Here is a 25,528-nt window from a genome sequence, read left to right on the forward strand (position 1 = left end):
AACGGCACGTACGACGGGACGGAAAATACGACGTCCTATACACTGCATTACAACTTTCGGCGTGTAAATCCTTTCTGAGCATGCGCGGAACTTAGTTTGACGAACAAGCCTACACACGAGGGGACTGTTCGCTGAAACCAAGTTTCAGCGGACAGTTTTTCGGAATTTCCGAAAAACTTTGTTCAGCAGACTGTTCGCTGAAACTGTCCGCTGAAAGCCCACACACGGGCGGACTGTCCGCCGAAACACTGTTCAGCGGACAAAGTTGGGCGAACAGTCCCCGCGTGTGTACGCGGCCTGACAGGAGAGGCTCTCTGCAGGTGCTATTTTTAGCGCTATAGCGCCTGTAAAGCACCTCAGTGTGAAAGCAGCCTTCCACTTGGTTGGATTTGACTTACTCCCAACTCTCGTGCCTTGGGATTGGTTCATACCTACAGGTGCGACCAAGTGCAGGCACAGTTTTGCAAACTTTTAGCGTGTGTAGGGCAGCAAATTAATTTCAAGTGCGAGAAACATGTAAAATAAGTTCCATGATTTATTTTTTTTGCCCAAAAACGCGGCCGCACCGTTGCCGCCATTTTGGAGCACACTAATATGCACGAGTTGGAAGAGGCATTTTTGTGTGCCTTCCTGGCACACTAAAGGTCTGAACCTAGCCTGGAGTATTGGGCCACCAAATCCTCAGATAAAATTGATAAGAAACTAGATTATTAATACATTTAATATTATTATTATTATTATATTAAAAAATAATACAATAATAATATTAAAACAATCCAATTAAACCCATGCAACACATGATCATAAAAGAAAATAAAAAAAAAACTAACTACACCACACAAGTTGACCAAATAAAATAAGATATTCTGCTTCATCAGACCGATGTTCGAAAGTATGAACACAAATGCAGACTTGGGTCAGTTTGATTAATGTTTCTGCACAGCTTTCACCAAGATTCACACTTCTTTTTTTTTTTTTTTTTTTTTACCTGACATTGATTGGAAACATTTGCAATTCTTGGGTGAAAGATGTGTGAATTTTGCGTGAAAACATTGAAAAACAGACCCCAAAATATCAAATATCTGTCAGTGGTATACAGCTTTGTACTGTAATAATAAGGTTATTAATAATGGTGATAAGTGATAGGGGACGCTACAGAACTAGAATGCTCAAGTTGATATCAAAAAAGTGTAATATATATATATATATATATATATATATATATATATATATATATATATATATATATTATATATAAAAAATCGGTAACACCGTCAGTCCATCACCAAGGCAAGTCTTGTGAATAACACCCGATGGAGATGTGAGTGAATTGCCTATTCACCAAATGGACATGACCTCTTTAATTAAAAAGAAAGGTCACAACAGGCTTTTTGTATATATCTGTGGGGTTTTTTATAGTCTGTTGCGACCTTTCTCTTTAATTAAAGAGGTCATGTCCATTACGTTACGGATAAGATTTACAGCACAAAAGATCACTAATGGACTTTAAAATTGATTTTATGAATGTATCACCATTATTGATGGTAATTGATATTTACTTAGCACGATGTACTTTAATTGTTTTGATTAGTAGTTGTATATAATTTTCTGACACATATATATATATATATATATATATATATATATATATATATATATATATATATATATATATATATATATATATTTTTTTTTTACACTTTTTTTTTATATCAACTTGAGGATTCTAGTTCTCTTAGCCCTTGTACACACGGTCAGAGATTCCGTCGGAATGTGTCCGATCGGAGCGTTTTGTCGGATATTCCGACTGTGTGTGGTATGCATCGGTCTGTTTCCGTCGGAATATCCGTCGGACCAAATTTTCCAACTTGCCGGAAATATTTTCCGACAAACTGGTCCGATAGGACATACTCCGATCATGTGTAGAGAATTCCGATCGGACCAAGTGCCACGCATGCTCAGATCAAATTCCTACATCAAAGCTATTGGCTACTAGCCTGAACGTAGTCCCATCGTAACGAAATTACGTCATCACGTTCTGAAAGATCGGATTTTCCGACAACTTTGTCCGACCGTGTGTATGCAACAGTTTCGGAGAAGATCCGTCGGACAAAATCCGACGGATTTGGTTGTCGGAATGTCCGACCGTGTGTGCAGGGGCTAACACCCCCTATCACTTATCACCCTAACATTCAAAAGTCCACAACTGCACTTTTCAGGGGAGCAGCTCCAACACAAAATTACCTAATTTATCACTTTAAAATTCTTAGCGCGATGTTCCTAACACAATTCATCACCAGTTAACAGAAGAGACTACATAAAAGAAGTTCATTTTTTAGTGCTTACATACCCTTTAAGTGCTGCCTGAAGCTTGATTGGTCGGGAGGATTAGGCTCAATCCACTAAGCGATACCATACATTACTTTTCATGTGGTCTTTATCAGGAACGAGAGCTCAAAATAAGAGACCCAAGGCTGGAAATGACAATAGTTATGGCCAACAGCAAGCGTTTTGTAGCTTATCCTTATAGTGAATTGAGCCTATTTTTCAAATCTTGCCATCTACGACAAAAACAGACCAGGCTCCATCTTCAGTGTAGCTTCAGATATTTGGGTGCTTTACCAATTAATAGGCAATCATACCATTCGTGGATGTGTACCTTGTTTAGATTTGGTGAATAGTCCAATGTTCACGCCAACCATGCCTCAATACGCTTGAATGCGCAATTCACCTCTTTCCTGGCCAAATTCTGCTTGCCAACACAAGGGAAATTTTTATCCAGATGAGACGGACACAGAAACAGATTTAGGAAGCGAACGGAGGGTGAGAACTGGCCTCAGAATATCACTACGCTCAATGAAACGGATACTACGCTCGCAGGGCTGCCAAGCTGTAATAGGAGCCGGGAAGAGGCTGGTGTAACTCAACTCTGTAATGTGATTCGGGTTCACAGATACCAATAACGCAGCGGGGAAAGCGAGCAATGTCCTGAATGACACCGGCCTGCTATTTTGGTGACAGGGCCGGCATGTGCTACAGGACGTTCCTGCGACTGTGTCCTGTCCAGCGCTGATGGCGAGATCCTTGAGCTGAAGGAGACCCCATTCCAGACCAATTTTGTTCAACAGTGACCTTAAAGTCATGTATAACATCCAGTCCACCTCGCCGAAATTGTTGACTTTTTCAACATATGAGAAAGCGCAATGATTCAATTTTGTTTTTCAAAAGCCCTACAGATAAAAGGTGATGTACCTGAATAAGAACAGGAGAAACATTGGCCTTCTCAATCATTTATTCAATCAAAATGCCAATAGATGTAATGGTGTACTGTGGAAATTAAATACCACCAAAATATAGCTCTATCTGTTTGAAAAAAAATGATAAAAATCTTGTTTGGTTACAGTGTTGAATGACCATGAAAATTGGCCTGGGCAAGAAGGGAGTGAAAGTGCCCACTGTAGGCAAGTGGTTAAAGCAGAAGTCCACCCTAACACTAAAATCTGTAACTCTACCGTCATCCACGATCTAAGACTAACCTATTTAGCCCTGTAAAGAAAAAAATCGCTATACATACCTTTTTTGAAGACGGTCTGGTCCGGTCCCACACTGAGCTGTCAGTGGCGGCTTCGCTATGAAGGCGTGTGCAGAAGAGGCAGCCAAAAACAGAAGCCCTATTGGAAGTTTATGGGTGATGTCACTTCCCATTCATTTCCCAGCCGTTGGCTTCTGCAAAGCTTCCGCCACTGGAGACCAGACTGGAGCGGCTTCAAAAAAAAGGTATATATAGCCATTTCTTCTTTACAGGGCTAGATAGGCTAGTCTTAGATCATGGATAACTGTAGATTTAGAGATTTTAGTGTTAGGGTGGACTTCCACAACTGGTTCGAATTTTTACATGTTGGTAAAGCACCGTACACGCGATCAGACTTTCCAACGGGAAATGTTAGATGTTAGATCTTTATAAATGATATTGGGTCTGGGATAAAAAGTTACATTTCCGTCTTTGCAGATGACACCAAGCTATGCAGTGGAATAACATCCTCACAGGATGTCTCCAATTTACAAGCCAACCTCAATGCTCTAATTGGGTGACTATGTGGCAGATGAGGTTTAATGTTGATTAATGTAAAGTTATGCTCTTGGGGGCTAAGAATATGCATGCATCATACATACTAGGGGGAGTACAACTGGGGGGATCCATAGTGGAGAAGGATCTGGGGGTTTTGGTAGATCATAAGCTCAATAATAGCATGCAATGCCAAGCTGCAGTTTCCAAAGCAAGCAAAGTCCTTTCTTGTATTAAGAGAGGTATGGACTCCAGAGAGAGAGATATAATTTTGCCCCCTGTACAAATCATTAGTAAGACCTCATCTGGAATATGCAGTTCAGTTTTGGGCACCAGTTCTCAAAAAGGATATTCGGGAACTGGAGAAAGTACAGAGAAGGGCAACCAAACTGATAAGAGGCATGGAGGAGATCAGCTATGAGGAAAGATTAGAGGAACTGAATTTATTCTTTCTTGATAAGAAGAGATTAAGGGGGGATATGATCAACATGTACAAATATATAAGGGGTCTATATAGTGAACTTGGTGTTGAGTTATTCACTTTACAGTCAATAAAGAGGACAAGGGGGCACGTCTAGAGGAAAAGAGAATTCATCTCCAAATACAGAAAGGTTTCTTCACAGTAAGAGCTGTGAAAATGTGGAATAGACTCCCTCCAGAGGTGGCTCTGGCCAGCTCAGTGGATTGCTTTAAGAAAGGGCCTGGATTATTTCCTAAGTGTACAGAATATAACTGAGTACTAACATTTATAGGTAAAGTTGATCTGGGGAAATTCCGATTGCTTCTCAGGGGATTGGGAAGGAATTTTTACCCCTGCTTTAGCAAATTGGATCATGCTCTGCTGGGGTTTTTCACCTTCCTCTGGATCAACTGTGGGTATATGGGATTGTATGATATTATTTTTTTATTTTTTTTTGTGGTTGCACTGGATGGACTTGTGTCTTTTTTCACCATGACTAATTATGTAACTATGTCAGGCTGTTGGCATACAATCTGACCGTGTATATGCTCTATCGGACAATTGTTATTGAACTTTCCGCCAACAAATGTTGGCTAGCATGTTTTCAAATTTTCCGCCAACAAATGTGTGTTGTCGTACTTTTCGATTGTGTGTACATAAGTCCATCGGACAAAAGTCCAAAGTACAAACACGGTACATGCTCGGAAGCAGAAGCGGTCAGTCTTGTAAACTAGCGTTCGTAATGGAAAATTAACATCGGTGACGTGGCAAATTATGAAATCTCCAAATGCAGCCCACAATTCTCTTCTTCTTTAACCACCTCAGTACAGTGCAGTTACACCCCCTTCCTGACCAGACCAATATTCAGCTTTCAGCGCTCTCACACTTTGAATGACAATTACTCAGTCATCCAACACAGTATCCATATGAAACTTGCGTCCTTTTTTCCACACAAATAGAGCTTTCTTTTAGTGGTATTTAATCACTAGTGGTTTTTTTTTTTTTTGTGCTATAAATAAAATAAAACGTAAATTTTGTGAAAAAAATGCCTTTTTCTTCGTTTCTGTCATAAATTTTTGCTAATTAGTAATTTTTCTTCATAAATTTTGGCCAAAATTTATACTGCTACATATCTTTGGTAAAAATAACCCACATTAGTATATATTATTTGGTCTTTGTGAAAGTTATAGAGTCTACAAACTATGGTGCCAATCACTGAAAATTCATCACTTCTGATCAGGCCTTCAGTACATCAGGTGTATCTCATTTCTTGAGACTCTAACTAGTCAGGAAAGTACAAATACCCCCCAAATGACCCCTTTTTACAAAGTAGACATCCCAAGGTATTAAGTAAGTAGCATGGTGAGTTTTTTTAAGTTGTCATTTTTTCCCACAATTCTTTGCAAAATGAAGATTTTTTTTTTTTTTTTTTTTTTTTACTAAATTGTCATATTATCAGGTTATTTCTCACACACAGCATATGTATACAACAAATTACCCCCCAAAATACATTCTGCTACTCTTCCCGAGTACGGCAATACCACATGTGTGAGACTTTTACACAGCCTGGCCACATACAGAGCACCAACATTGATGTAGTACCTTCAGACGTTCTACGAGCAAAAATGACGCATCTCATTTCTCAACCACCTATTACACTTTTGAAGGCCCTGGAGTACCAGGACAATGGAATTTCCCATAAAATCACCCCATTTTGGAAAGCTAACACCCCAACGTATAATCTGTGAGGCATAATGAGTCTTTTGAATGGTTAATTTTTTTCCAGAAGTTTTTGGAATATGTGGAAAAAAATTAAAACGCATTTTTTTTTACACAAAATTGTCAATTTATAAGATATTTCTAACACATAGCATGTATACAGCAAAAATTACACCCCAAAATACATTCTGCTACTCTTCCCGAGTACGGCGATACCACGTGTGTGAGACTTTTACACAGCCTGGCCACATACAGAGCACTAACATTGATGTAGTACCTTCAGACGTTCTATGAGCAAAAATTACGCATCTCATTTCTCAACCACCTATTACACTTTTGAAGGCCCTGGAGTACCAGCACAATGGAATTTCCCATAAAATTACCCCATTTTGGAAAGCAAACACCCCAACGTATAATCTGTGAGGCATAATGAGTCTTTTGAACGGTTCATTTTTTTCCAGAAGTTTTTGGAATATGTGGAAAAAAATTAAAACGCATTTTTTTTTACACAAAATTGTCAATTTATAAGATATTTCTAACACATAACATGTATATAGCAAAAATTACACCCCAAAATACATTCTGCTACTCCTCCCGAGTATGGCGATACCACATGTGTAGGACTTTTACACAGCCTGGCCACATAGATGGGCCAAACATTGAAGTAGTACGTTCAGGCGTTCTAGGAGCATAAATGACACATCTTATTTCATTCCTACCCATCACACTTTTGAAGGTCCTGGACCACCAGGACAGTGAAATTACCCACAAAATGACCCCATTTTGGAAAGTAAACACCCCAACGTATATTCTATGAGACATGGGCTGCAAATAGGTACTCGGGTACTCTGATGGGCTGGAGATAGGTACTCGGGTACTCAGGTGGACTGTGACAGGTACTCGGGTACTCAGATGGACTGGAACAGGTACTCGGGTACTCTGATTGCCTGGTGACAGGTACTCGGGTACTCTGATGGCCTGGTGACAGGTACTCGAGTACTCTGATGGCCTGGTGACAGGTACTCGGGTACTCTGATGGCCTGGTGACAGGTACTCGGGTACTCTGATGGCCTGGTGACAGGTACTCGGGTACTCTGATGGCCTGGTGACAGGTACTCGGGTACTCTGATGGCCTGGTGACAGGTACTCGGGTACTCTGATGGCCTGGTGACAGGTACTCGGGTACTCTGATGGCCTGGTGACAGGTACTCTGATGGTTTGGTGACTGGTATTTGGGTACTCTGAAGGGCGGTGACAGGTACTCAGATGAACTGTGACAGGTACTCGGGTACTCAGATGGGCTGTGACAGGTACTCGGTACTCTAATGGACTGTGACAGGTACTCGGTACTCTAATGGACTGTGACAGGTACTCGGTACTCTAATGGACTGTGACAGGTACTCGGTACTCTAATGGACTGTGACAGGTACTCGGGTACCCTGATGGGCCGTGACAGGTACTCGGGTATCCTGATGGGCCGTGACAGGTACTCGGGTACCCTGATGGGCCGTGACAGGTACTCGGGTACTCTGATGTGCCGTGACAAGTACTCGGGTACTCTGATGTGCCGTGACAGGTACTCGGGTACTCTGATGTGCCGTGACAGGTACTCGGGTACTCTGATGTGCCGTGACAGGTACTCGGGTACTCTGATGTGCCGTGACAGGTACTCGGGTACTCTGATGGGCCGGGACAGGTACTCGGGTACTCAGATGAACTGTGACAGGTACTCGGGTACTCAGATGGGCTGGGACAGGTACTCGGGTACTCAGATGGGCTGGGACAGGTACTCGGGTACTCTGATGGGCTGGGACAGGTACTCGGGTACTCTGATGGGCTGGGACAGGTACTCGGGTACTCTGATGGGCTGGGACAGGTACTCTGATGGGCTGGGACAGGTACTCGGGTACTCTGATGGGCTGGGACAGGTACTCGGGTACTCTGATGGGCTGGGACAGGTACTCGGGTACTCTGATGGGCTGGGACAGGTACTCAAATACTCTAATGGACTGTGACAGGTACTCTGATGGACTGTGATTGACAGGTACTATGAGGGGTGGTGACAGGTCCTCTTTATTGGGGGGGGGGGGGCAATCAGTATGTTTGGTGTACACTGTATGCGGTAACGAGATGTTACCGCAATCTCCTCCTCACACACGATCGGTGTGTGAGGAGGAGAACCCGGTAACATCCCGTTACCGCGGTTTGTTTACATTTTAGTGATCGGCTGTGAAAGGATCACAGCCGATCACGTGGGTAAACAGCCAGCCAATGGCTGTTTACCAGTGTCGGTGACGAGCAGTGTTCCCGGGGAACACGCCGCCACCGACGTGCACGCGCAGCGCGCTCGCGATCGCGCGCATGCGCCGTGCAGGTAGGGGGTGTGACCATCTGTGATCGGCCGTGACTTCATCACGGCCGATCACGTGGTAAACAGCCATAACGAATGGCTGTTCACCCCCTTCGGTGGCGAGCGGTGTCTCCGTGACACGCCGCCACCGAAGAAACAGGAATGCGCGCGCAGGATCGCGCGCATCCCTGTTTAAACAGGAGGCCGTCATATGACGGCCTCCCGTCACAATAGCTGCGCCGCCTGGCCGTCATTTGACGGCCGGCGGTCAGCAACTAGTTAATGGGATAATAATGAAGCTGCTTTGCTGGTGATACTGATGGAGTTATTGCAAACAAATTGAATAATAATATTAATAATATTATTATGCTTTTTTTTTTTATCTGTGCAAGTTACCACAACACCATTACAACTATGTTGGTGTCCCTTGTCAATTTTACATTGTATTTTTTTAAATGTAACTGCTCCTCCCAAACTGTCATTTGAAGTAAAACACATCGCCAAGTATTATTCTACACTATTTTTTTATTGTGCATTAAAAAAAGAAAACAAATAAAATTAGACATGCTATCTGCCAATAGAACTTAACCAAAAAGTGCATTCTATACATCCAAAAATATAGAAAATATACCAAATCAAATCATTATTCAACCCAAAAAATAATGTCAAAGCAATAACTCCAAGGCCAATAATAAATAACGCGTTATCTCTTCCAATTCTGTCACATGTCTGGTTGATGAACGGTCGTTCAGAACTGAAAAGCACGAAATGAAAAGCATGAACTGAAAAGCGCTAAATGAAAAACGTGAAAAGAAAAGCACGAATCAACACTCACTAAACTTCTACTAACACAAAATTAGCAGAAGGAGCCCAAAGGGTGGCGCTAAAGAGCTGAAAAACCTTGTAGTACGTCACTACATTTGGAATTGTTGGCCAACAATTGTGTGACCACGTGTATGCAAGACAAGTTTGAGCCAACGCCCTTTGGACAAAATTCCACGGTTTTGTTGGCGGAAAGTCCGATAGTGTGTACGAGGCATAACTCTTCCTCTATAATACCTCCTATTCTTCTTTCCATTGACATTCTGTAATGGGGACTTCATGCAACGAAACCACGAGCATCCTGCACCTAAAGAAACTGTGGATGCAGTCAAAAATGTCCATGTGTCGATGTCCGAGACTGATGGACAGTTATATCCAAGGACTATACTTTCTCCTTTTTCATTGCAGCTAAATAAGATTCCAAATATAAGTCCTTGAGTTCTTGATGAAGAAGGGGGGCAGGCTGTCCAACATCCAGATTATTCTACAAAATGTTTATGATGATGACACCACTGACGAGAGCAATGTTTTGTCATTGGTGACTCCTGAGAATGGTGTCATATCTGTAAATATTCTGTAGCCTTGTGGTACAGTCTGCTCCCCTCCTTCATCATGAACTCAATGACGGCAGGTTGCATCTGTTTGGAATCAATTTTTTACCTATAATGGAAAAGAAGGTACAGTCCTTGTCTATAAATGTCCACCAGTCTCTGGCAACCACTTTGTGACCACATGCAAAATTCCTTTAGTTGCTGGAAGTTTGGGGTTTCCTTGCATGAACTCCCCATTTCAAAATACCCCAATCAAATTTCAATGGGAATCAAATCTGGTCTTTGACTAGGGAAGTCCATTTCTTCTTTTTTGAGCTATTCCTTGGCAAGTTTGCTAATGTGCTTTGGATCGTTATTGTTTTTAAATGCCCGTTTCCGATTCAACTTCACTTTTGAACAGATGGCCTTACATTTGCATTGCCACTGTCGCCTGCCACCAGATGCGGATTGTCACTTGCCCATGTCGCCTGCCACCAGATGCGGATTGTCACTTGCCACTGTCGCCTGCCACCAGATGCGGATTGTCACTTGCCACCGTCACCTGATTTGGATTGTCACTTGCCATGTCACCTGCCACCAGATGTGGATTGTCACCTGCCACCAGATGCGGATTGTCACTTGCCACATCGCCTGTCGCCAGAAGTGCATTGTTACCTGCCACCAGATGTGTATGATCTCATGCCACATCCCCTGCCACTATTTGTGGATTGTCACTTGCCATACCAGCCAGTGCCACCAAATGTGCATTCTCGCTGCGTCGGTAGCAGGCTGGCAGCACTGGTCCATTTAGCACAGAGGTAGGTGCAGTGTCGGTTCTGAGTGAGGACAGGAGTGCAGTAATGCTGGGCGGGCAATGAGAGATACTGTCATCTCGCTGATCCTCGCAGTACCACCTCCTGAAGAGGTCTGGATGTGAGGGTGGAAGAGCAGTGATGCAGGGTGGGCGGAGAGAGATGATGTCATCTTTTCTTGTCCGCCCGCCTGCTTCTCTCATTCGACCTACCTGACTCTCTCATGCAGCCTGTCCGCTCGCCGCACCTGCGGCCCAGCTGCAGAGAGGCCATGGCCTGCAGGTTAGGCAGGGACCCCTGTGGTAAGAGACTTGGGGATATGGGCCCCAGATACAGGGGGGGGGGGCTTTAGCCCCAATAGCCACCCCCTAGCGACGCCGCTGTGACCAAGTAGCCTTTAGTACATTGTTCCATCAGGAGGAGGTCTTTGCATGTTCAATGGGAAACTGTAATGTTGCTCTAATGTTCTCTTTGGACATCAAAGGCCATTAACACAGCTCTTATGCAGGTTGAATTAGTGCGATCTCTTTATGATTGTAGATGCATGCATTTTGTCCGCAATGGTTTTAAGAGTTACCTGTAGATCCTGCGATAAAATTTTGGGATTCTTGGATTCTTGAAGACTTATTTTGGGGCTGGATCTGCTGAGTGCCAGCCCCATGAAAAAAAAAAAAGTTGTTTGAGATCTATGCTACTTGTAGATGATTTTTCTTACAGTGGAATGATTCATTTCAATTGGGGAATCTTATTAACCACTTCAATACTGGACACTTTCACCCGCTTCCTACCCAGGCCAATTTTAAGCTTTCAGCGCTGTCACACTTTAAATGACCGTTATGGGACCATGCAGAACTGTACCCATATGCATTTTTTAGCATTTTTTTCAAATAAATAGAGCTTTCTTTTGCTATTTAATCATCACTGAGTTTTTACATTTTTTGATAAACTACTGAAAATGTGAGCTTTTGTTATAGGTGAAGTTGATCCAGGGAATATCCGATTGCCTCTCGGGTCTCAGGGAGAACTTTTTTCTCCTGCTGGAGCAAATTGGAGCATGCTTTTCTGGGGTTATTTCGCCTTCCTCTGGATCAACTGTGGGTATAGGATTGTGTATATAGGACTTTTTTCTTCCCTCTTTATTAGTTGAACTAGATGGATTTGTGTATTTTTTTTCAACCAGACTATCTATGTAATACAATTTTTCAAATAAGCAATTCTTCTTCTTCACAGATGTGTGCATGATGAGGCTGCACTGATGGGCACTGGTAGACTGCGCTGATAAGGCAGCACTGATGAGGATGAGCTGATAAGCACAGAGGAGGCACCACTGATGGGCACTGAGGAGGCGGCACTGATGGGCTGCATTGATGAAGCAGCACTGAGGGGTACTGGTAGGCTGCACTGATGAGGTAGCACTGAGGGGCACTGGTAGGCTGCACGGATGAGGCTGCACTGAGGGGCACTAATAGGCTGCACTAGTAGGCTGCACTGATGAAGCAGCACTGAGGGGCACTAGTAGGCTGCACTGAAGGGAATGGTAGGCTGCACTGACGAGGTTGCACTGAGGGGCACTGGTAGGCTGCACTGATGAGGCAGCATTGATAGACTGTACTGATTAGGCAGCACTGATGGGGCTGCTCTAATAATTAGTGCCCCGATTATCTGTGTACATGCCCCCTCTTGCACTTGTTGGTTACCGCCCCCCCTCACCTCATACTGTGACAGCGCATAAGAAAATGCCAAAATCCAGCAAGTGTGTTTACATGTGATCAGCTGTGTTTGGAACCAGCTGATCACATGGTAAAGGGCTGCTGTGATTGGCCCTTTACCATGATCTGTGATCAGCTGTGGATGTTAAAGGGGGAGGCTTCTGATTTGAAAGGGAGATCTGATGGAAGGGAGGGCTTCTGATCTGAAGGGGGGTCTACAAATAGTTTTTAAATATTCAGTGTGGCCCTTGTACTGAAAATATTGGAGACCCCCCCCCCCCCCCCATGAAAATTAATACACCATGTCAATTGTATTTGTAATTTTTTCATGTAGATGTCACCTTTATCTGTAGGCACAATATAAAGATCTAATGTTTGCCTGTTCAGTTATGTTGAAAAAGTCAACACTTGTGAGGTGCACTTACCTTTTCACACGACTCTACGAATTTAATGTATTTTAGGCATGTTATTTACCTGTAGGGGGTGGAGATGTCGGCCCCTTTGTCTGCACAGGCTATGTACAGCACGGTGACAATGTCACCTCTGCTTTTACAAGGTAATATCTGGGTATGTGAATGCATTTGGTGCACATTGAATGGATGGATGTCCTTTGTGGCTGTTAAGGAATATAGTTGGAAGAACGTGTCTGTGCCTGGAGCTCAGCTGTGAATATTAAAGAATATCTCGTTCTTTAACAACCAGACGTGACCTCTATGCAATGTCCCTTCATATTCATCACAATTTCATAATCCCGTTCTAGCAGAGCTCTCCAGTGTCCGGCTCGTCTGATTGAAGTGAGTTATGAGACTCTCATTCCTTCGTCTACCGTTACACACAGGAGCTATGAATGGCAGCCAGCTTTCCCCGAATATCGCTATCCAGAAATTGCACAGATGAAGTTGCATGAGGTATGCGACACGTAGAGCAGCTCATAGTTGGAATGGTATGGGTCCTATGCAAGAATCTGTGTCTGCTCTGCTGGTAAATACAACCAATGAAGGGGGGGGGGCTCAGCAACCATCATAATATATGAGGGAGGTTAATGGGACATAGGGTACCTATGTTGTACCAACAACCAGGGTGGATGGTATTACAGCTTTTACTAAGGCTGCAGTCACATGTGACCCTGCATAAAAGCGTACAATTTCCTGCGCATTGAAGACGCATGTGAAAAACGCACGCCAGCCCGGTATCTGTGTTCCGGGGTGACTGACTCTTGCCCATGCAAGATCTATATCTATATATAATGTGTGTGTGTGTGTGTGTGTGTGTGTGTGTGTGTGTGTGTGTGTGTGTGTGTGTGTGTGTGTGTGTGTGTGTGTGTGTGTGTGTGTGTGTGTGTGTGTGTGTGTATATATATATATATATATATATATATATATATATATATATAATCTGATTGATATGTAAACCTTCTAATGTACTTTCTAGCCCTGATGAAGGGGGCACTCAGACCCCCAAAATGCGTTGGCTACTTTTTTAACCACTTCCCACCCAAGGAACATCCCAGGACGTCCTTAACTTTGAGAAGGTATATCTGAATGAAGCCCGCAGCTACAGGCGTCATTCAGAAATTGGCTTTTTCAGCCGGCGATTCCCTACACCTTAAGAATGATCATATCGGTTGTTCCACTGATTGATCGTTCTTACGGGCAGCGAGAGGGGACACCCCCCCTCCCGCCGCCCTCCAGTGCTTCTACCGACTCACCACTTACATTGGTGAGTCGGAGACAGGATCCGCCGGCCCCGGATGGTGACCATAGAGATTTCCGGCGGACTAGATGCTCACTGGAGTCTCTATGATCGTTCGGAGGCCGGGCGCGATGTTATGACGTCAGGCCAGGCCTCTGCATTCAAACGAATGGTGCCGCCTCGGCTGCGAAGCCGTGATCGTTTATTTTTTTATTTCAGGTTTCCCAGCCTAGAGGTGAGATGTGGGGTCTTATTGACCCCATATCTCACTGTAAAGAGGACCTGTCATGCCATATTCCTATTACAAGAGATGTTTACATTCCTTGTAATAGGAAAAAAAGTAATTCAAATTTTTTAATAAAAATTTTAAAGTGTCAAACTAAAAACAGAAAAGTAAAATTAACAATAAAAAAAAAATGAAAGCGCCCCTGTCCCCCATGTGCTCGCACGCAGAAGCGAACGCATACGTAAGTCCCGCCCACATATGAAAACGGTGTTCAAACCACACATGTGAGGTATCGCCGCAAACGTTAGAGTGAGAGCAATAATTCTAGCCCTCCTCTGTAACTCAAAACAAGTAACCAGTAAAAATGTTTAAAGCGTCACCTATGGGGATTTTTAAGTACCAAAGTTTGGCGCCATTCCACCAACGTGTGCAATTTTGAAGCGTGACATGTTAGGTATCTATTTACTCGGTGTAACTTCATCTTCCACATTATACAAAAAATTGAGCTAACTTTACTGTTTTTTTTTTTTAAACAGGAAACTGTTTGTTTTTTTCCCCCAAAAAAGTGTTTGAAAGATTGCTGCGCAAATGCCATGCGAAATAAAACATTGCAATGACCACCATTTTATTCTCTAGGGTCTTTGCTTAAAAAAATATATATAATGTTTGGGGGTTCTATGTAATTTTCTAGCAAATAAATTATGAATTTTTTTATGTAGGAGAAAAATGTCAGAATTGGCCTGGATGGGAAGTGGTTATATTGTACCCCTGACCTTTAATGGAATAAAGTTGTATCTGGACCTGTGGAGCTTCAATTTTAGCTTTTGTTAGGTTGAGATGATGTAATTTGTCTGCTGCAGGCAGGGGGAAGCATTTCCTCAGTCTCCCCTTCTTCAGTGATCAGACTGGATTTTGTAACATTGTAGCAAAGCACATTGTGAGCTGATGTGTGTTAGACATTTGTGAACACAGCCAACAACTGCTCAAGCACCAGGATTTACAGGATTGCCTCATCTCAGCCGGCATCTCAATCAAGGAAGTAGACGGTGACCAGGGTGGATAAAAATCTATGATTTTTTTTTTTTTTTTAAATCAAAAAAAAAAATCGGATTTTTTTTATTTAAAATCGGATTTTTTGGGGGATTTAAAACAATTTTTTTGATTTTTAGTTTAATAAAATGCTTTTGGAGTAAAAATCTATCGAAAGATGTTTTTTTATTTACGATACATTAATAATTTAGTTTATTCAGCATAAAATGGAGCTAATGGGCTCCAGATGATGTCTAGTGTGACGCAACGCGTATTAGCGGAGCTACAGTGCGTCTTAACTCCACTTCCGTTTTGAGGCCGTAGACAGCTCTTTCCTCGGCTACTTGTGTCAGCAATACATGTTTGATATTTTTTAATGAAATGTGAGTATATCTCACCGCTTTTTGTATTACAATAAATGTTTTTTAAGCGATAATGCGCTATGGGCACCCTTCTCTTCTTTACACACTAAACTACGGAGGAACGCCAATACCACAAAAAAGGACCTATCTCCCAGAGTGCAACACAGTGGCAAATACTGTGGCTGCTTAGTACCCCGGGGGGGGGGGGAGGGGGGGTTAAGAAGAATCCGGTGAGTGCATTCTGAATAAGGGCACAGATTTGTCACCTGTACCGCAAGCACTTTATTAAGAGGAGAAGATACAACAGCTTTATTTGTGGATAACCAGCACTGAACACTTTATTACTGAGCACCTATCACTTCATCACTGTTTCATAATAGCATGAAGTTTAAATAAGTTTGAAGTGTGGACTCTATGCTTAAAGTGGTTGTATACTCTTTTTTTTAACTTTTACCTACAGGAAAGCCTATAATAAGGCTTACCTGTAGGTAAAAAAAATATCTCCTAAACCTTTACGGTTTAGGAGATATTCCCCTTGGTATGCGCCGCTGACTGCAGCGGCGCATGCGCATGAGGGGATTCTCGGCCTGAAAATCCGGCAGTGTCCGGCCGGCCGGAATGAAATCTCCCGCGCGCATGCGCGGGAGTGACGATATCGCTGCTCCGGCCACTCACAGCGCCGGAGCCGCGATACCCGGAAGAAACGCCGAGGGAGCATGTCAGCTCCCTCGGCGTGGATCGTGCCAGATGTCGGGGCCTCGTTCTAAGGTAAGTATTTCATAATGAGCTAGTATGCGGTGCATACTAGCTCATTATGCCTTTTGCTTTGCAGGTGTTAAAAAAAAAATAAAAAAATAGCGGGTTTACTGCCGCTTTAATGCAAATTCTAATTTGTACACTTTTTTTTTTAATTAAGCGTGGCATTGTAGAGTATTTATCACTTTATTATAGGTTTATACCAGCACGAAGCTTATAATAAGTTTTAAGTGTGGAGCCTATGCTTAATGTGAATGGTAATTTACACATATCAATTAAGTGTGACATTACAGATATTACGCTACTTTATCAACTACTCTCCCGAAAATAAGACCTAGCGTGATTGTCGGTGATGGCTGCAATATAAGCCCTACCCCTCAAATAAGCTAAAGCTAAAATAAGTTAAAGTCCTTGTAGGTCTTATTTTCAGGGTAGGGTTTATTTTCGGGGAAACTGGGTAGGGCTTATTTGGGGGGGTAGGGCTTATATTGCAGCCATCACCGTCAATCACACTAGGTCTTATTTTCGGGGAAACGGGGTAGCACCACTTAAACACATTAGTAGGAGTTTTAATCCCATTATAGCACTTTATATGATCAACTGCATTGGCATCAACATATAAAAAACAGCAATCATTTTTTAATTAACCACGTTGCAGGGGCACCACAATTATCGTTTCATACTATTTATAGCACTAGTCACTTTATGTTTTATATGTTTTTTTATCATAGAAGAACAGCGCCACACCTACTTTTTTTTCTTTTATTTATGAAATGGGGCTTAATTTATGTAGCATACGGCCATATCTTCTGCAATATTTACATTTTTTGGTAAACTCATTCAATGAATCCAAGCTCCGCAAGCTGAGATAACACGCACTGCATTGATGCATTCACACAATGTCACAGTAACTATGAGATAAAACAAAATTCAGGAATATTCCTTTATCCCATTGTTTTGCAAATCTATGTACACTACAAACTGTATGATTGAATAGATTTTGATATTGCGGCTTTACTAACCTGACAGATTATTATTCTAAATAGGAAACCTTCATTTTGTTTGCAAATATTAAAGATTCTAATTACCAGCAAGAATAAGTCCTTACATTTAAAGAGCACCTGTCATTTCAGATCCATCATGGCAGCGCCTGTTAGCGGCATCCACTCACCTGCTGCCGCCACGTCCCTCACCTTGTTGTGTCACTGCCACATCACCAGCCGTCCCATTAAAGTGATTGGGACTGTCGGGGAGTCAACAGCGGGTCAGAGGACAGAGATGACAGTTGCTCTTTAAAAATTATGATTTAAATCGAGTCTTTTTACTAGTGATTTAAATCAAACCCACCCTGATGATGACTCTGGACGATGCCTGAACAAAGATAGCGTCTTCCTTCTGGAGAGAAAAGAAGATGAAAGCACTGCCGGGGGAGGGGGGGGGGGTAGTCCTGTGGGCTCTATGAGAGGTAATAAATACCTGAAGTGCTAACCCTTAGCCCTAGTACACAGAGAGAATCTGTCGGAATGAGTCTTATCGGACCGTGTCGTCAGGTAATCCGACTGTGTGTGATATGTATCGGACTGATTCCGTCCGAATCTCCGTCCGACCCAATTTTCCAACATGTTGGAAATATTTCCCGACCAGCTGGGCCGGACGGACCTAATCCGATCATGTGTAGAGCATTTTCATCGGACCAAGTGCCACGCATGCTCAGATCAAATTCCTACATCAAAGCTATTGGCTACTAGCCTGAATGTAGTCCCATCGTAACAGAATTACGTCATCACGCTCTGAAAGATCGGATTTTTTGCCAACTTGGCCCGACCGTGTGTATGCAACAGTTTCGGACACAATCCGTCTGACTAAATCCGACGGGCAAAATCCGACGGATTTGGTTGGCAAAATCTCCGACCGTGTGTACAGGGGCTTACACATCACTTATCATGCAGGGACTAATATATCTAATGACAGGTCCTCTTTCAACCAATGATCATGACTTCCATATAAATCAAGCCTACATCTGTAGAAAGACTATAGATTGTGTAGGTCGCCCCTCTTTTCTGAATTATTTTCCGGCCATAATTTCTGGTAATTCCAGCCAGTCTCGTCTCACCTTTTTCTCAAGGACAGGAAGATCTTTCCATAGATATTAAACAATGGGAACTCGTGTTACATCCCCCACTCCGCTATGAGCCGGCATAGACATAGAAATGTACAGAGCACAATCCACCTTCTTCTGATCCCATCCATAATTCCTAAAGTGTATGCAAACCCTAAAGCTGGGCTATACACCAGTCAATCCCCAAACGAACGTTCATAGGAATATTCGTTGTACATTCGATGACTGGATGAATGTCGCCTTAAAAGTACCTTTGTTTGTTTTTTAACTTTTGATTTTGGAATGAATGGAATTTATCGGACAGTAACCGTATTCACTGTTAACCACTTCAGCTCCGGAATATTTGGCTACTGAGTGACCGGGCCATTTTTTGCGATTCGGCACTGTGTCGCTTTAACTGACATTTGCGTAGTCATGTGGCGTTACACCCAAACAAAATTGACATCCCTTTTCCCCACAAATAGAGCTTTCTTTTGGTAGTATTTGATCCCCTCTGCGGTTTTTATTTTTTGCGCTATACACAAAAAAAAGAGCGACAATTTTGAAAAAAAAAAAAAAAAAACACAATATTTTGTACTTTTTGCTATAATAAATATTCCTATATTTTTTTTTTAAAGCAATTTTTTTCTCAGTTTAGGCTGATATGTATTCTTCTATATATTTTTGGTAAAAAAAAAAAAAAATCGCAATAAGCGTTTATTGATTGGTTTGCGCAAAAGTTATAGCGTCTACAAAATAGGGGATACATTTATAGCATTTTTATTATTTTTTTTACTAGTAATGTCGGCGATCTGTGATTTTTATCGGGACTGCGACATTATGGGGGACACATCAGACACTTTTGACACATTTTTGGGACTTTTGGCATTTATACAGCGATCAGTGCTATAAAAATGCACTGATTACTGTAAAAATGGCACTGACAGGGAAGGGGTTAACACTAGGGGGCGATCAAGGGGTAAACTGTGTTCCCTGGGAGGTGATTCTAACTGAAGGGGGAGGGGGCTGACCAGAGGAAGTGACGGATCGTAGTTCCTAGCTAATAGGAACACCCGATCTGTCATTCCTCTCAGAACAGAACAGGGAAGTGTGTGTTTACACAAACACACACACACACACACACACACACACACTCGTCCCTGTTCTGTCTCTCGTGCTCATGGCCACAAGCTTAGGAGATATCCCTGTATTTGCATGTGCCGACGTCATGCGGCACATGCGCAGTTAAGCCAACTGAAGCAATGGCAGTATGTGCCGTTGCTTCAGTTGTACTGTGGTGTTCACAGCGGGCTCCCGCGAGAATGCGCGGGAGTGACATCATCACAGCTCCGGCCAATCACAGTGCTGGAGCCGTGATACCCTGAAGCAAGCCCTGGGCAACATGTCGGTGGCTTGAGAGGGAGACGAGGACGGCTACGGGGGATTCGTTCTCGGGTTAGTAATTGATAATGAGCTAGTATGCTATGCATACTAGCTCATTATGCCTTTATCTTGCAGGGTGTGTTTTTATTTTTATTTTTGCAGGAGGGTTTACTTCCTCTTTAAAGTATAACTAAAGACAAAAAAAAAAGTAACATTGTTTAAACGCTCTCATACGCCACTCGAAATTTACAAAATAAGTTTTTGTTTTACTGTAGATACACTTTATTGTGCCTAGTCTGGGCACTTTAACTGCCAGGAAATACAACTCAGACCAGCATTGTGGTAAGACAATTTGCAACAGTAGGATTTGCCAGATGGTAGCTAGTCCCTGCGAGAAATACAGCCACCTACTTTCCATAATTACTTGCTTCCTTGTGAGGCTCAAATGCTGAGGCAAATACCGGCCCAATTCCAAAGAAATAGAAAAAAACTAATATATATATATATATAATATATATCTATATAATATGATCCCCAAACATAACTTAGTGGAGAAACCCTTGTTGGCAAGCACAGAGGTCAGACGTTTCTTGTAGTTGGTGACCAGGTTTGCACACATCTTAGGAGGGATTTTGGTCCACTCTTCTTTACAGACCTTCTATAAATCCTGAAAGTGTAAGTTCACCGTTACAGAAAATCTGTAAATCTGTAAGGTGAACTTACCGGGACCCCATCGCACCTGAAACCGGCGATCTCCCGCACTGACACATCATATTGCCGCTTTACCGGCCCGGGGGTTTGAAATCTGCAAGGCTTTCGTTCCTCTTCTCCAGCACTGACAAGACGGGCTACGCGGGTCCTGATAGGTCAGAGATGTGTCAGTGCAGGAGACCACCGGCTTCAGGTACAGCGGGACCGGGTGCGATGGGAAAGGGGGTCCATTGTAAGTTCACCTTACAGGTTTTTCTTTAAAGATGAACTTACCCTTTAAGGTTTCTTGGCTGTCGCTTGGCAACTCAAAGTTTCAACTCACTTCACACATTTTCTACAGGATTAAGGTCTGGAGACTGGCTAGGCCACTTCATGACCTTAATGTGCTTTTTCTTGGGCCACTCCTTTGTTGTCTTGGCGGTACATTTTGGGTCACTGTCATGCTGGAAGACCCATACATGACCCATCTTCAGTGTTCTGGCTGAGGGAAGAAGGTTCTCACCCAAGATTTTACAATACATGGCCCCGTCCATTGCCCTTTCAATCGGGCAAAGTCGGCCTGTATCTTTAGCAGAGAAATATCCCCAAAGCATAATGTTTCCACCTCCGTGCTTGACTGTAGGGATGGTGTTCTTAGGGTCATAGTCAGCATTTTTCTTCCTCCAAACACGGTGTGTTGAGTTAATGCCAAAGAGCAAAATTTTGGTCTCATCTGACCACAGCACTTTCCCCCAATCCTTCTCTGAATCATTTAGATGTTTTTCTGCAAACTTCAGACGGGCCTGTAAATGTGTCTTCTTGAGGCTCCCTCCTCAATGCACATGTACCTCTGAAGTTTGCCAATGGCCATCTAAATGATTCAGAGAAGGATTTCAATCCATGGCGGAGTATTATGTTACCAATGATTTGGTCACTGTGATCCCGTATGCCATGAGATCATTCACAAGCTCCTCCTATGTATTTCTGGGCTGATTCCTCACTTTTCTCATGACCATCCTTACCCCATGAGGCGAAATCTTGCATGGAGCTCCAGACCGAGGGTGATTAAGGCCGGGTTCACACCGCTGAGGCTGGGAGACCCGGATGTGATTCGCACCGCACTGCAGTGCGAATCACATCCGATCTCTGTGCGATGCGAGTTCAGCCATACAGATAGTATGGCTGAATTCGCATCGCACCCGCTGCAAACTCGCACAGGACCCTTTTTTTTTGGTCCGCAGCAGAATCGGATCGCATGGGTGTTCACACCATGCAATCCGATTCCTGTCCGAGTTTGCAGATCGCACTGCGATATGCGAACTGATCTGGGGGTGTCATTAACATTTCACTGACACTCCCAGCAGTCCGCATAGGGCAGTGTGAACTGCCGGCGGGAGGCATGCGATGCGGGAAAACGCAGCGGATTCGCAGCGTTCCCGCATCGCTCCAGTGTGAACCCAGCCTTATGGTTAATTTTGTATTTCTTCCATTTGCGAAAAATCACTCCAACAGTTGTCTCCTTCTCACCAGGCATGGTGAATGGAAGAAAGATTCTGTGGACAGGTGTCTTTTATACACATAACGAGTTGTTGGAGAAACTTCTTAAAATTGACGGGAGTAATCTGTGTACCACATGAGCTCATACTGTAGTCAGTCTGTGGGAGCCACAATTATTGTTGGTCGGTAGGGGATCAAATACTTATTTTACTCACTGAACTGCAACTCGATTTGTGTGTTTTTCTGAATTTTTGGTTGATGTTCTGTCTCTATCATTAAAAATACACCTACGATAAAAATGATAGACCCTTCATTTCTTTGGAAGTGGGCAAATTTACAAAATCTGCAGGGGATCAAATAATTATTTTCCCCAGCGTGTATATCTATAGATATATATATACAGTATCTCACAAAAGTGAGTACACCCCTCACATTTTTGTAAATATTTTATTATATCTTTTCATGTGACAACACTGAAGAAATGACACAATGTAAAGTAGTGAGTGCACAGCTTGTATAACAGTGTAAATTTGCTGTCCCCTCAAAATAACTCAACACACAGCCATTAATGTCTAAACCGCTGGCAACAAAAGTGAGTACACCCCTAAGTGAAGATGTCCAGATTGGGCCGAAAGTGTGAATATTTTGTGTGGCCACCATTATTTTCCAGCACTGCCTTAACCCTCTTGGGCATGGAGTTCACCAGAGATTCACAGGTTGCCACTGGAGTCCTCTTCCACTCCTCCATGATGACATCACAGAGCTGGCGGATGTTAGAGACCTTGTGCTCTGCCACCTTCCGTTTGATGATGCCCCACAGATGCTCATTAGGGTTTAGGTCTGGAGACATGCTTGGCCAGTCCATCCCCTTTACCCTCAGCTTCTTTAGCAAGGCAGTGGTAGTCTTGGGGGTGTGTTTGGGGATCGTTATCATGTTGGAATACTGCTCTGCGGCCCAGTCTCCGAAGGGAGAGGGATCATGCTTCAGTATGTTACAGTACATGTTGGCATTCATGGTTCCCTCAATGAACTGTAGCTCCCCAGTGCCAGCAGCACTCATGCACCCCCAGACCATGACACTCCCACCACCATGCCTGACTGTAGGCAAGATACACTTGTCTTTGTACTCCTCAGCTGGTTGCTGCCACACACGCCTGACACCATCTGAACCAAATAAGTTTATCTTGGTCTCATCAGACCACAGGACATGGTTTCACTTATCTATGTCCTTAGTCTGCTTGTCTTCAGCAAACTGTTTGTGGGCTTTCTTGTGCATCATCTTTAGAAGAGGCTTCCTTCTGGGATGACAGCCATGCAGACCAATTTGATGCAGTGTGCGGTGTATGGTCTGAGCTCTGACAGGCTGACCCCCCACCCAGTAAACCTCTGCAGCAATGCTGGCAGAACTCATACGTCTATTTCCCAAAAACAACATTTACCGCTGTATGGTCTTGGCCACCATGCTACAGCTCAGTTTCAGGGTCTTGGCAATCTTCTTATAGCCTAGGCCATCTTTATGTAGAACAACAATTTTTTTTTCAGATCCTCAAAGTTCTTTGCCATGAGGTGCCATGTTCAACTTCCAGTGACCAGTATGAGAGAGTAAGAGTGATAACACCAAATTTAACACAGTTGCTGCCCATTCACACCTGAGACCTTGTAACACTGAGTCACATGACACTGGCAGGGAAAATGGCTAATTGGGCCCAATTTGGACATTTTCACTTAGGGGTGTACTCACTTTTGTTGCCGGCGGTTTAGACATTAATAGCTGTGTGTGGAGTTATTTTAAGGGGACGGCAAATTTACACTGTTATACAAGCTGTACACTCACTACTTTACATTGTAGCAAAGTGTCATTTCTTCTGTGTTGTCACATGAAAAGGTATAATAAGATATTAAAGCGGGAGTCCGCCATTTTTATTTTATTTTTTAAAAGCCAGCAGCTACAAATACAGCAGCTGCTGACTTTTAAAATAAGGAAACTTACCCGCCCAGCGTGCCCGCGATGTCGGCACCCGAAGCCGATCTCTCGATCGTCACTCGGGTGCTGCCGCCGCCATCTTGGGTATGGGAATCAGGAAGTGGAGCCTTTCGGCTTCATTTCCCGGTTCCCTACTGCGCATGCGCAAATCGCGCTGCGCAATAAGGATGGACCCGCTGCCTCTGGGATCTGTGTGTTTCCCAGCAGGCAGCGGGGGACTTTCGGAAAGGGGCGTAGCTCTACGCCCCTTTTTCCGCAGAGAGCTATCCTGGAAGTGGGTGCAGTTACCTGGATTATCCAGGTAACTGCACCCCCCTCCCCCCTGAAAGGTGCCGATCGTGGCGCCAGAGGGGGGGGGGGGGGATTCCAATGAGCGGAAGGTCCACTTTAGGGTGGACCTCCGCTTTAACAAAAATGTGAGGGGTGTACTCACTTTTGTGAGATACTGTATATCTATATCGATATATACACATATAAAAAAAAAAAAATATATATATATATATATATATATATATATACACACACACACACACACACACACACACACACACACACACACACACACACACACACAGACACGCAATACTGTGCAAAAGTTTTAGGCAGGTGTGAAAATAACACTGCAAATTAAGATTGCTTTCAGAAATAGAAGGGTTAATAGTTTATTTTTATCAATTAGCATAACAAAAAGTAAATGAACAGAAGAAAATCTACATCAAATCAATATTTGGTGTGACCACCCTTTGCCTCAAAACAGCATAGTTGAGTCGGTAAAGCTGGCTACACACTATACAATTCTCTTTCGATTTTTTTTCTTTAGATTTACCAAAACCATATAATATGAAGTCAAACCTAAACACTTTCAATTTGTATGTAATCAGACAGGCTCTTGCACTACATAGTTGAAGGTAAATCTAAAGGAAAGCTCTAAACAACAAAAGTTGTATAGTGTGTGTTCAGCTTTAGCCTTGTTTTCACATCCTATGCATGAAAACATAGGAACCGGGGTACAGAAAAATGGCAGCAGGTGCTCTGGACTGGATAAAATATGAAATATTTGGCTGTAGCAGGAGGCAGTTTGTTGGTGAAGGACTGGAGAGCGGTACAATAATGAGTGTCTGCAGGCAACAGTGAAGCATGGTGGAGGTTCCTAGCAAGTTTGGGGCTGTATTTCTGCAGAGTTGGAGATTTGGTCAGGATCAATGGTGTCCTCAGTGCTGAGAAATACAGAAAGATATTTATCCATCATGCCATACCATCGGGGAGAGGTGTGATTGGCCCAAAATATTTTGCGCAGGAGGTCAACGACCCCAAACATACAGCCAATGTCATTAGGCACCATC

At 43.2% G+C, this 25,528-nt stretch overlaps 1 protein-coding gene across 4 annotated transcripts in view; it reads right to left on the reverse strand.

The window, feature by feature from the left end:
* SEC14L5 (SEC14 like lipid binding 5) overlaps positions 1-25,528 on the reverse strand; it is a 149,234-nt gene that overhangs the window by 100,623 nt on the left and 23,083 nt on the right. Inside the window, exon 1 of one of the 4 annotated variants that reach the window (XM_077449467.1) lies at positions 2,660-2,859. The exons of 2 other annotated variants lie outside the window; for them this stretch is intronic. The gene's annotated coding sequence lies outside the window, so the exon portion shown is untranslated. Of the gene's footprint in view, positions 1-2,350; positions 2,860-25,528 lie in introns of those variants that run through there. One more of the 4 variants, XM_077449466.1, reaches the window with a different exon arrangement.

Source organism: Lithobates pipiens, unplaced genomic scaffold, assembly GCF_037356315.1.
Source record: "Lithobates pipiens isolate NorthernLeopardFrog02 unplaced genomic scaffold, aLitPip1_a1.2 Scaffold_22, whole genome shotgun sequence".
NCBI lineage: Eukaryota > Metazoa > Chordata > Amphibia > Anura > Ranidae > Lithobates > Lithobates pipiens.